Source organism: Rhinopithecus roxellana, chromosome 7, assembly GCF_007565055.1.
Source record: "Rhinopithecus roxellana isolate Shanxi Qingling chromosome 7, ASM756505v1, whole genome shotgun sequence".
In the NCBI taxonomy this organism is placed as follows: domain Eukaryota; kingdom Metazoa; phylum Chordata; class Mammalia; order Primates; family Cercopithecidae; genus Rhinopithecus; species Rhinopithecus roxellana.
The window spans coordinates 123,449,922-123,462,578 of NC_044555.1; positions in this window are offsets into that span (position 1 = coordinate 123,449,922).

Here is a 12,657-nt window from a genome sequence, read left to right on the forward strand (position 1 = left end):
CACTCTGCTAGGGGATTGATAGATATCATCTTGGACAATCCTATAAGGTACATATCATCTCCACTTCACAGAAAAGGATACTAAGGCCCTGACAGGCTATATGAGTCACTCAAGCTTTCACAAGCAGTATGTAGCAAGATTCAAACTCAGGCTTTCTGACTTTGAATTTGAAGCACTCCAAAACATAACACTCTAACAAGTGGAAGAAAGAAAACTGTAGGAACTGATTCATTCCTTCTTTGATCCAAGCTCCTAAGCATGAAGAAGCTACCACCAGGGATATCAAAAAGGGACAAATGAGAAATCTCTTCAGCCCCCAAATACCCTCATTCTCTCACCCTACTCTCACCTAATAGCCCTTTAACAGTAAGGAAGACAATATACCTCCTTCTGCTCCTAAAGACTTAAAGTTGGAGATAGTCAGACAAGGGTTTCAATCCCAGCTCCCCTTCAAACTAGCTATGAAACCCAGAAACTTTTCTGAGCCAAAGCTTCATTACCTGTAAACTTGATGCCATAATAACAACCTCGTCTTCCTGGTATATCATGATATTTAAATTATTAGAAGATGAAAAAAAGGATCTATTGCAGTGAGTTTGGCCTAGAAGATGCTCAACAATCTGAAAAAGTATATTCAATCATTCAATCATGTTCTCTATCAGCAGTACCCTCTATTTCCTCACTCCTTCATTTTTCAAGTATGTTGTTTCTACCAATATCCAAAATTAAATTGTTTACTAAGATAATTCACATGTACATTTACTGTCTTCTTACTTCTGGGAAGCTAAGCATTGCAGGGGAAAGTTATGTGAATACTATGCTCACTTATTTTACACGAAATCTTATTGTTCAACCTTTTTGCAGATACTGCTCTAACCAGATTACCAATGAATGACCTCTTTATCATCTCTTCCAGTGCCATTCCCAGGTGCAGTTTTATTCAACTGGGCCTTACAAGTTGATTGACAATGCTTTTACTTTTACCAGTTTAGCCCACTTGGGGACGTTCTCAAGGTCACACACCAAAGATATTTCTCAAGGCCTCCAAGCCTTAAACTTTAGCAGATAACCTTTTCTATCCCCATCTCTGAGGAGGAAAAAGCCATTTTATATAAACTCTTTCAACTCTGAGTGATCCCACTTCAAAACTTTTTTATATTTTTACTTTTCTTTCCTTGCATTCTTCTTGTTTCAGAGAAAGAAGTGCCCACTTCTTCTAAGACTAATCTCTGAATTTCTTCTGCCCCTTTCAGCTTTCTGGCTGCCATCAATATTTTACTCTGTCACTGCAGCCCTTCTGCCTCTTACATTTTCAGGTTTTTTTTTCTTTACATCACTTCCTTTAATTTGGCCTGCAAACCTGTTCAAATCTTCTTTTAATTAACTAAAATTTTAGCATCCAGTAAAGCACGTAGGAAATGGTAGACCATCAATTGATATTTATTATATGTACAAATCTTCTTGTGAAAAATCTACTCCACGGAAAAAAATTCTATATAAAAAGTTGTTCTCAGCTGGGCATGGTGGCTCATGCCTATAATCCCAACACTTTGGAAGGCTGAGGTGGGCAGATCACGAGGTCACGAGTTCGAGACGAGACTGACCAGCATTGTGAAACCCCGTCTCTACTAAAAATACAAAAAATTAGCCAGGCATGGTGATGCATGCCTGTAATCCCAGCTACTCTGGAGGCTGAGGCAGGAGAATTGCTTGAACCCAGGAGGCAGAGGTTGCAGTGAACCAAGATCATGTCACTGCATTCCAGTCTGACGATAGAGTGAGACTCTGTCTCAAAAAAATAAAATTAAATTAAAATTAAAATTAAAAAAAAGTTCTCTTCACTCTAAATAGGTGTTGAAGGAGTAGTTTATATTGAGTTCTGCTTCCTCGTGCGCATGTCCAATTCCAATTCCCTACTGAAATTACTGTAGTCTGATTTCTATCCTCACTTCCCCATAGATATTGCTCAGACTAGATTAGATTATCAATAAATGATCTCTTTTTAATTTTTATTTGAATAGTGTTGTGGGAACAGGTGGTGTTTAGTTGCATGGAAAAGTTTTAAATTTTTATTAATATTTCAATAGGTTTTGGGGGAACAGGTGGTGTTTTGTTACATGGATAAGTTCTATAGTGATGATTTCTGAGATTTTGGTGCACCCCTCACCCAAGCAATGTACACTGTACCCAATGTGTAGTCTTTTATCCCTCACTCCCTCCCACCCTTCCCCCAAGGTCTCAAAGTCCGCTGTATCATTCTTATGTCTTTGTGTTCTCATAGCTTAGCTCCCACTTATGAGTGAGAACATATGATGTTTGGTTTTCCATTCCTGGGTTACTTTACTTAGAATAATGGTCTCCAATTCCATGCAGCTTGCTGTAAATGCCATTATTTTGTTCCTTTTTATGGCTGAGTAGTACTCCATGGTGTGTGTGTGTGTGTGTGTGTGTGTGTGTGTATAAATATATATCTTTATATATATATATATTTTCCCTTCTGGGTAGGTATCCAGTAGTGGCATTGCTGGATCAAATGGTAGATTTACTTTTAGTTCTTTAAGGAAATTTCACACTGTTTTCCATAGTGGTTGTAATAGTTTACATTCCCACCAGCAATGTAAAAGTGCTCCCTTTTTGCCACATCCATGCCAACATCTATTATATTTTTTATCTTTTTATTATGGCTATTCGTGCAGGAATAAGGTGGTATTGCATTGTTGTTTTGATTTGCATTTCCCTGATAATCAGTGATGTTGAGCATTTTTCCATATGCTTATTGACCATTTGCATATCTTCTTTTGAGAAATGTCTTTTCATGTCCTTGGCCCACTTTTTGATGGGACTGTTTGTTTTTTTCTTGCTTATTTGCTTGAGTTCCCAGCAGATTCTGGATATTAGTATTTTGTTGGATGCACAGATTGTGAAGATTTTTCTCCCACTCTTTGGGTTGTCTGTTTACTCTCCTGATTATTTCTTCTGCTGTGCAGAAGCTTTTTATTTTAATTAAGTCCCATCTATTTATCTTTGTTTTTGTTGCATTTGCTTTTGGGCTTTTGGTCATGAAGTCTCTGTCTAAGCCAATGTCTAGAAGGATTTTTTTCCTATGTTGTCCTCTAGAATTTTTATGGTTTTAGGTCTTAGATTTAAGTCTTTGATCCGTCTTGAGTTGATTTTTATATAAGATGAGAGATGAAAATCCGGTTTCATTCTTTTACATGTGGCTTACCAATTATCCCAGCACTCTATTTGTTGAATAGGGTGTCCTTTCCCCGAGTTATGCTTTTGTTTACTTTGTCTAATATCAGTTGGCTGTAAGTATTTGGGTTTATTTCTGGGTTCTCTATTCTGTTCCATTGGTCTATGTGCCTAATTATATACCAGTACCATGCTGTTTTGGTGACTATAGCCTTAGAGTACAGTTTGAAGTCAGGTAATGTGGACCCTCCAGATTTGTTATTTTTGCTTGGTCTTGCTTTGGCTATGGGGGCTCCTTTTTGGTTCCATATGAATTTTAGGATCTTTTTTCTCTAGTCCTGCAAAGAATGATGACGGTATTTTGATAGGAATCCCATTGAAGCTGTAGATTGCTTTTGGCAGTGAGGTCATTTTTACAATATTGAAAACCATACAAATACATGGAAATTAAATAACCTGCTCCTGTATGAGAATTGGGTCAACAATGGAATCAAAATGGAAATTAAAACATTATTTGAACTGAACAATAATAGTGATAGAACATATCAAAACCTCTGGAATACAGCAAGAGTGGTGCTAAGAGGAAAGTTCATAGCACTGAATGCCCACATCAAAAAGTCTGAAAGAGCACAAATAGACAACATAAGGTCATACCTAAAGGAACTAGAGAAACAGGAAATAACAAAGATCAGAGAAAAAAACTAAATGGAATCGAAACAAAAAAAATACAAAAGATAAATGAAATAAAAAGCTGGTTCATTGAAAAGACAAACAAAATATATGGACCATTAGCAAGATTAACCAAGAAGAGAGAAGATCCAAATAATCTATTAGAAATTAAATAAGAGATACTACAACTGATACCACATACATAGAAAAGATCATTCCAGGCTACTATGAACATCCTTATGTGCACAAACTAGAAAATCTACAGGAGATGGATAAATTCCTGGAAATATACAACTCTCCTGGATTAAACCAGGAAGAAATAGAAACTATGAACAGACCAGTGACAAGCAGCAAGATTGAAATGGTAATTTAAAAAACTGTCAACCAACAAAAGTCCAGGGCCAGGTGGATTCACAGCTGAATCCTATCAGACATTCAAAGGACTTGTACCCATCCAGTTGACACTATTCCAAAAGATAGAGAATGAAGTAATATTCCCTAAATAATTATATGAAGCCAGTATCATCCTAATACCAAAACCAGGAAAGGACATAACAAAAAAAAAAGAGAACTATAGACCAATACCACTGATGAACATAGATGCAAAATTCTTAAACAAATTACTAGCTAACCAAAACCAACAGCATATCAAAAAGATAATCCACTATGATCAAGTAGGTATCATACCAGGGAGGCAGGGATGGTTTAACATATGCAAGTCAATAAATAAGATACACCACATAAAAAGAATTAAAACCAAAAATCACATGATCATCTCAATAGACGCAGAAAAGGCATTGGACAAAATCCAGCATCCTTTATGATTGAAAACCTCAGCAAAATCTGCATAGATGGGACATACCTTAAGGTAATAAAAGCCATCTATGACAAACTCACAGTCAACTTTATACTGAACGGGGAAAATTTGAAAGTGTTCCCCCTGAGAACTGGAACATAACAAGAATGCCATGCCCATTGCTTTTATTTAACATAGTACTGGAAGTCCTAGCCAGAGCAATCAGACAAGAGAAAGAAATAAAGGACATCCAGATTGGTAAAGAGGAAGTCAAACTGTTGCTGTTTGCTGATGATATGATCGTACACCTAGAAAACCCTAAAGACTCATCCAGAAAGCTCCTAGAACTGATAAGTGAATTCAGTAAAGTTTCAGGATACAAAATTAATGTACACAAATCAGTAGCACTGCTATACACCAACAGCGACCAAGCTGAGAATCAAATCAAGAAATCAACCACTTTTACAATAGCTGTAAAAAAGATAAAATACTTACGAATATACCTATCCAAGTATGTGAAAGACCTCTACAAGGAAAACTATAAAACACTGCTGAAAGAAATCATAGACGACACAAATGGAAACATATCCCATGCTCATGGAAAAGTTCTTTCTTGGTGATTTCTGAGATTTTGGTGCACCCATCATCTGAGCAGTGTACATTGTACTCACCCCCTCTTACCCTTCCCCTCGAGTACCCAAAGTCCATTACATCATTCTTACACCTTTGTGTCCTCATAACTTAGCTCCCACTTATAAATGAGAACATACAATGTTTGCTTTTCCATTCCTGAGTTACTTTACTTAGAATAATGGTCTCAACTCCATTCATATTGCTGCGAATGCCATTATAGGTTTCTTTTTGTGGCTGAGTAGTATTCCATGGTATATATAGCCCACATTTTCTTTATGCACTCGTTGGTTGATGGGCATTTATGTTGGCTCCATATTTTTGCAATTGTGAATTGTGCTTCTATAAACATTCATGGGTGTGGTGAAAAGGGAACACTTGCACTGCTGGTTGGAATGTATACTAGTATAACCACTATGGAAAGCAGTATGGAGATTTCTTAAAGAACTAAAAGTGGAACTACCATTTGATTCAGCAATCCCACTATTGGGTATCTACCCAGAGGAAAATAACTTATTATATGAACAATGAATATCTTCTTTATCATCACTTCCAGTGCCATTCCCAGGTGCAATTCTATTAGACTTCAGACCACATTTACAGCATTGATCCCTGTGGCAAGTAAAGTCTTCCCTATTGGCTTCTATGACATTCATCCATTTATTTCACAAATACTTCTTAAGCAATTACTATGCTGAGACAAAATGATGAATACAGAAAGGCTTCTAACCTCAAGGAACATATGGGCTAGTGAGTATGCACTTATCTCATTATTAAATCTATTTTATTACTCTTGCTTGATATCTTTTATGAGCTCTTCTCCCTCCTCATATTTCCTGAATATAAATAAGAGTTTCACAAGGAAATGTGCTCAGTCTTTTCATACAAGACATCCACTCCCCACAATGCCACCAGTACTATAGAGTAATTGGTCACATCTATGACAGTATCTCCCAAATCCATGTTCTTCACTGACTTTCCTCCTGAGGATCACACTGCCTGCATTTCTAGCTGCCTGTTGCTTACCTCTAACTGAATATTCAAATAACAATTGAGCTCAATATGTTGCAGCCTGATTTCATCACCTATCTCATCTAACAAATTGCTCCAGTGATTTCGACTTTGATTTATGAGCTAACATTGTCCCATTTGACCAGAATTCACATCTTATCATCTTTAAGGCCTCCTCCCTTCTATCACTTCTAACAAGTTGATAAAATTCTGTAGATTTTCTTCTCCCTATCTTTTATCTGTTGCAGTCATTCTCCTTCTCTACTATTAGAATAGTTTAGAGCATCATCACATATGACCTAAATAATTACAGTAATTTCTTAACTGTTTCTCATCCTCCAACTTCTCTTACTTCAACCCAACATTCTTAGATGTGCCTTCTTAAATTAAAGCTCCTCTCTTCAAAAATTATCAATGGACTTCTATTTCATAAGGAATAAAATTTAAACCATTCTTCCTAATCATCCAGGTTTCTTAGTATCATCCCTCATAGTACACTTTTCACATACTCTACATTCTAGCCACATGAAACTCTCACTGTTCTTGAAACATGTCCCGCACTTTGATTTTACTGTATCTTTCCTTTGCTTTTTTTTTTTTCTCCTCAGAATGTCCTTCTCCAACATCCCCATTTGCTGAGTAATCAACTTTCAAGTCTCAATTTAAGAACAACCTATTTCTAAGAAATCTTCTAAGGATAGTCCACTTCTCATATATGATACTTCTATTATATTTTGTCTGGATTTAATTTATGGCATTTTTTACAGTTTTGTTTCTGAGTTATCCTAGAGTTTGTCTTTCATGTGTCATTTAAATATTAAGTTGTAATTTTTTGAGAATGGGACTATGAGCCATTAGCCTTTATATCTGCCACATCTAGCTCAGTCAGTGCCTTGTATGCAGTAGATACTCTATAGCCATTGATTTGAAATGAAATGCAAACAACACCTGGCAGAAAAATCCCCATCACAGAACTGTAGTGAATGCAAAGTGATCAAATTATTTTCTGGTTAATTAAGGGAGGCAGGTAAAAAGCAGCAGGGCATTAAGAACTTGAAGGATAAGTGTACTTCAAGTGGCAAAGGGAACAGAAAGGGAAGGATGAAAATTCCAAGAAAACTTGGCTGACTGCGCAATTTTGCCACCTCTCCCCTCCAGCTTGGCTTATCTTCAATTCAACAGAGAGAAAAAAAGAAAGTGGTGTACCAAGTTTGGCTGCCACCCCAAATGGGCAAGCACATGCATATCTTAGACTGATAACTCAGTCCCAACTTGAATCCACATCCCTTGGATCTTCCAAAATGCAATTTATGCTGTTTGCCACAAAGGGAAATTGTTAAGATATAGTTATCTTTGTAAGGTGATCTAAATTCCTTCAAAACATGACCCAAAATGCTGTTTCCACATGTACATCATATTTTACAATATAGCCGTATTCCTGAAGTGTCCTCTGCAAATCAAACTTCTCAATACCCTGCTGTTTTTACTGTATCCTACTTTAACTCCACTTGCCACTGCCTCAGCACATTCTCTGCCATTTTCAGCTCTATCAGGAACCGCCTGTCACTCTAGCTTCTCACCCACCACTCCAGCTTCTCATTCGCCACTCCTGTCAGCAGCTTTTGATCATTTCTACCTCAACACCTAGGCTTAGAAAATGGGCTCAGTCTTCATAGAAAACATATGAAAGTTCTTAGGCTGACTCAATTCTCCATCTCATGCCACTGGTGCTTTGAATTGAGTCTTCCTCTGTCTGACTCACTGTTTGGTTGCCTCTTATTTCTGACTCCTAACTGGTTGGCTAACGTTTCACCATTGCTTTCCTCTGTTTTTATAACTCCTGGAGATTACCTAATACCCAATTTGCCCAGGGTATGAGCCTACCACTTTATTTAGATATCTGATGGTTATATTACCATGGACTTGTCTAGGTCACTTCCAGCTCACAACTTGCCCAACTCTTCACTTACCATGCCTATTCCAACACTGACTTTTTCACCTAATTCTGACCTGCAGTTTGTCCTAACTGATACCTACTTGACCCTGACAGTCCTAAGAAAGAACCCCTGGGTTCCTGTCTTCATGCACTCAATCTTCTACCATGTCTCTCATTTGTTTTATCCTCAGGCATTTTTTTTTCTTTAGGTCTAAAGCAGTCCTATGTATAGGAAATGCAGTCAACTACCTATTTAAAGTTCAAGAAACTCCTAAGGTCTTAAAAACCTATAAATATTTCCTCAACTTATTCCCTCAATGTGATTCTCTTCTGTATAAAAATCCCCACTATGTTAGCCAGTTTTTTAGCTATGACTTAAAGGCAAGAATATTATCTCTGTGTAAGTATAATTTACTTATAAGGCACACTACTGTAGCAAGGCTCTGTTCCATTAATCTGTTTATCATTTTAATCCTGGGTCATCATCATGATCAGTTTTATATATTTTTCTAGAATTGTAGGACATCAAGTCAATTTACGCAAGTATCTCAGGATTTATGAGACTTGTGAATGGTAATCTTGTTATACCTCTTACATCAAAGTTAAGATAATTCCCTAGAAGGAGGTAACCAAAGGAATACTATAACTTCTAAAGCCATATAAGAACTAATCCCAGGCAAAGTGAGATCTATCCCTCATAAATCCTGTCTCAAATCACTGTCAAACTCTCTTGGGAGAGCTCAACAGAGCCCCGAGTGGTGTCCCTGACAAGTCTCAAGACAATGTTAAGGTATGAAAGTTGAGAAGCCTTATAGCTTCTAGCAGTTAAAGATGTATTGAAGAACAAATGTGCAGTAGAACTCACAAAATCTGATCAACAGGTTCTTTGCCCTCCTTTAGCAAGTTCAAAGACAAATTTAACTGTCTGTGTCACCATCCACAGTAATAGCAGGGTCATGAAAATAGCAGGGTGGTCCCAAGGGAGACTAGAGTGGTCTCCAGACAGTTCTGACATGAGAAGAATTGACAGTACTTCTGAATTGCCATAATTACTTAGGCTAGAGAGTTTGAGGACCAGTTCTCTCTTCAGTAAAGAGGAAGAGAAGCTACATCTTTATACCAAGCAACCTGTAAAGGGAGTGAGCCAAGCCATAGGAACTCAGTATGGACATGAACAGCATGGCATAAAGTCTCTAAGTCACAGAGGAAAGACATAGGGTAATCAGAAATCCTGGTATGTAAAAGGTACCAAAGGAAGTATGTAAAAGTATCCTGGTATGTAAAAGTTACCAAAGGAAGAAACAAAGTAAAATATAAAGAATAGAGCTTACATATAGTTCCCAATTTGGAGATAGGCTTTCTTATGGCAATCATTTTAGTAGAACTACTAATACATTAGGTCCTGGAAGGGAAATCTACATCTGCTATGTTCTTAGTGTATTCCCCAAAACCCATATGTTAAAATTTAATCACCAGTGTAAAAGTACTAAGAAGTGGGGCCTCTAGGAGGTAATTAAGTGATGAGGCTCTACCCTCATCAATGGGATTAGCAATATTATAAAAGGGCTTGAGGGGACTAGCTGGGCCCTTTTGTCCTTTCTTCTCATCCAACATGTGAGGACACAGTTCTCAAGGCACCAGCTTGGAAGCAGAGAGCAAGCCCTCGCCAGAAACCAAACCTGCCAGCACCTTGCTCATGAACATCCCAGCCTCCAGAACTGTGAAAAATGAGTTTCTGTTCTTTATAAGACACTCAGTCTCAGGTATTTTGTTACAGTGGCCCAAATGGACTAAGACAAGGTCATTCGCTTTCCTGAATGCTTTCCCTATCTAATTCAAACATCAAACATCCCTACCAAGTCTCTGAAAACCACAAAGCAATAAGCCATTTTGTTGGTGAAGTTAAAACAATGCAAAAATCTGATCAACAAGTTCTTTGCCCTCCTTTAGCAAGTTCAGATTCTGAAATATTGACAAGGGAAGCTGGGAGAGGAAGGCTGCAGTAAAGGGAAGAAAGCAAATGATTTCAGTTCCCAAGTCTCTGCTTGCCAGCCTTTATCCACCTAACCCCAAAGTCAAAGAATGCATTTCCACACACTTTCCCACATTTGTTTCCCCTCCTCAGTCTCCCAGAGGCTCTTCAGTCTCAAATGGGAGATAATCTTCGGATCAATGAGGGCTGATGTCAAACTCTTACTAAGCCGTGTTTTCCCAGCTGGGGGTAAATTCCGCTTGCCTGGATGTAAAACTTCCTAATTAGAAATGTCAAGTCTCTGTTTAAATATCAAGGAAGGAACTGGGAGTAGGAAGCACCAGGCTATAAAAATGTTTAACTCTTTCTTAAATCGGAATTTGAAGGCTTTGGTTAGTGAAACCTGCAGAGTTAAACTCTGGATTAATCTTTCATTCATTTTATACTTGATGGTGCTTTGCAGAGGGGGTGGTGAGGGGGGGTTAAAGAATGTGGTGTGACACAGGAGGCGTGGTAACTAGAGAATCTCTTAAATAATTGACTCTTGAGTAGCTAGAGAAGACAGTGAAAAATCCTTTGTTCCAGAATACTGCCATTCCCAGACCTTACTGCATTGACTAGAAATTTCCAAATTTCTTACTTTTCTATGTTAAGGCATGGAAGTCCCAACAAAAAGGTAGAAAAATACCTGGGAATAGGAATGAACTGTTATTATCTGCCATTAACACCTTCATCTAAATGTGTTTATCATAATGGCCAAGTGAGTTGTGTTAAAAATATCACCTCATTCTTGGGGTAGAAGAAAATATTGGGCAGAGTGACACAAATTGATCATATCATCCTATATTACCCCTGTTCAAAAAGGGCTGGGTGTCTGGAGCTAGCAACTTGCTTGTTAGCTTTTATAGTTCTCACGATGGCTGAGAATGAGCTGGAGGCATTTCTCAAATTCAGAAGGTGGGGAACTTCTCTTCTCCTTATGTATCTCACCTCTCCAAGTTGTGAGCCCATGTCAGAGTGTGATTTTTTTTTAATAGGTTCAGTTACCAGCTGGCTTTTACGATCTAAATTCCTTGCTTGTGGAACACTGGAAGTAACAGGTCAAGCTGAAATGAATGAAGAATTTTTCCCAAAAAGCTAAATAAAGTTTCTGTCTCATGTTTCATTTTTTTCCAGAAATAAAATAGAGTTTGCCAGGTGACATATCCAGGTTGTAATTGAGAGCTGGGTAACATTTATCATAATTAGTTCTCTCCCCGGTGCCAGCCCCAAGCAGCTTTTCAGTTGAGTCTCTGGCTGAGGTAACCATGCCAAGGAGAATGGGAGGCCACCAGCCATCACGAAACCTCATTTTATGCCAGGTCCACCTCATCTGCTCAGAAATATGGAAACCCACACAATTTTGAATGCATGACAGAAACCTCCTGTGCTATTGCTTTGTTTTAATGGGGCAGCTTAACCAGCTCTCTCAAATCAGATATATGAGAAATGTTGAAGAAGAGGGTGTGCTGCTAGAAGCAAAATGGCTTGCTGCTTTCTTCCCATAATGTGACTGTCCCAACACTGTCCTTGAATGTGACTTTTTCCTTTGAAAGGTATTCAGGAGAATTAGGAACTCAAGTGGAGTTGTTAGCACTAGTGCTTCTTTTCAAATAGGTGACACATGGATTTTGCTATATCTGGGGACGAAGGACATTCAGCATGGCAAGATCTAGGTGGCAATTATACTACATGCTCAGTGTTAGAGATCTGGGTGTTTCTGTTACTTTTTTTTTTTTTTTTTTTTGTCACTGTATATACTGCTATTAATTCTGAGTTGCAAGCTTTAACTTACCTGGCTGAATAATGAGAAATCAGAGAGACTCTGTAGCTGTTCTTCCCAAGTGAGTGATAAAGGTCTGGGAAAGGGTTACGTAAACACTAGAAAATGTTTCCAGACGTGTATCAATGTCGGTGAGTAAACCAGTGTTATACCCTAAGAACCACATCTGGAAGCCACTGGCAAATTGTATGTTGACCTACACAGTAGGAAGTCAGGCTGTGAGACCCTTAAGGATACTGTCACATTAACATACAAAATGGGAGTTAAGTACCTCATTCTAAGACCTAGGTATATTTTACATCTAGACTAAAAGGAGAAAATTGTGTACTTCCTGATGCTGTTGTGTGGCTTTCCATAATCAACCACTGAGGATTTTTCCTTTTATTTCCTGAGGACTTTTCAATTGCACAGAAGTCACTGGAAAAAAATATGCCTACAATCAATGGGCAACTGAGGCCAGAAACTTAAGTGTGATTGAGGGCTCAGAATCTAGGCTTCATTGGACCCCAGAGTTGGACTCTAGACTTGGGCAACAACACTGATTGCTAAAAATAAAATTCATGTCTCTTAGAGGAATTTAGTCCCTACTTATGGTCAGCTGCAGGAAATATTAGTGGAGAAAAACT